Here is a 1391-nt window from a genome sequence, read left to right on the forward strand (position 1 = left end):
GTGGTTAGGGCAGCGGACTCGCGATCGTAAGATGGCGGTTTCGATTTCCACACCGGACGTTGTGAGTATTTATTGAGCGAAAAACACCTAAAGCTCGACGAACCCTGCTGTACTCTTTCACCACAACTTTCCCCCTTTCTTCCTGTTTCTGTTGTAACTGTATTTCAAAGGACCAGCCTTGTCACACTCTGTGTCACGCTGAATCTCCCCGAGAACTACGTTAAGGATACACGTGTCTGTGGAGTGCTCGGCCACTTGCCCATTAATTTCACGAGCAGGCTGTTCCGTTGATCGGATCAACTGGAACCCGCGTCGTCGAAACCGACGGAGTGCCACGAACTGAAGCTCATTCAACTTTAGCCTTTAATTCATTAAAGTTCCTTCACCTGAAAAAAAAAAAACCTATGAGAGCAAATTTTAACAAAATATGTCATTTAGCTTTTAGTGAAAAATAATATGCTGAATATAGACAAAGCATGAATAATGCTCAAATCCCGCTTTGTAATTATAATAAAAGTTTGCAATGCACATAAAGACCGGTAAAAATGCTACGGGAATCATGAGGATTTTAAATTAGTATAACATTTTTATGTGACCTATTTAATAATTCTTATTTTACGCTATGATTGCAGCTGCTCTGTTGAAATAACCGATCAATACACAGAGAGAAATTATAAGATATAACGCATTTATACAGACTGTTTTTGAGAACTGAACTGACAGCTTTGCAGAGGTAGAATATTTTGAGAGAGAATACTCCGACTGAAGAAATTCTTTCCAATCAGGTAAGCATATAAAGAGTTCCAATCTATTTTATGTTGGTTTTTTTTTTCATGATGGGTTTGAAAACGGGATGGCGACAACTACGTGTCTTCTAAGTGCCTTCAAATTCATTGTGAGAAAAGGATAAGATTAATGTAGACTTGGAAAGAAAGTTTCTATCAGAACGGAATTATGTAAAATTACTCAAGGTTCAGATTGAGACAATAAGCGGTCGATGAATCGAGTCTCTCAGCATTCAAATGTATTAAGAATATTTACCAGCAATCAGAAAATTACACAGGTTTTACGACACGTTATATAATATATTTTATATGTATGTATCTAACTAACTCTCTCTCTCTCTCTCTCTCTCTCTCTCTATATATATATATATATATATATATATATATATATATATATATATATATATTTTATATGTATGTATCTAACTAACTGTATATATATATATATATATATATAAGATAAGAGAAAAAAAATCAATCAGAAAGGAACTCTATCTTTTGATAAGCATAAGAATGCGCAACCGGTAAAAAGAACTTTCACCTAATTAAATACACTCTCCCTTACTTAAATTATTTTGTCAGCATTTTCTTCATTTCCTTTTTTTA

At 34.4% G+C, this 1391-nt stretch overlaps 1 protein-coding gene across 1 annotated transcript in view; it reads left to right on the plus strand.

Moving 5' to 3' along the window:
• Positions 1-691: 691 nt before the first annotated feature.
• Positions 692-1391, plus strand: part of LOC115222735 — a 7298-nt gene continuing 6598 nt past the window's right edge. The window contains exon 1 of the mRNA XM_029793035.2: positions 692-785. The gene's annotated coding sequence lies outside the window, so the exon portion shown is untranslated. The remainder of the gene's footprint in view (positions 786-1391) is intronic.

Source organism: Octopus sinensis, linkage group LG21 (genome assembly GCF_006345805.1).
Source record: "Octopus sinensis linkage group LG21, ASM634580v1, whole genome shotgun sequence".
NCBI classification, from domain to species: Eukaryota; Metazoa; Mollusca; class Cephalopoda; order Octopoda; family Octopodidae; genus Octopus; species Octopus sinensis.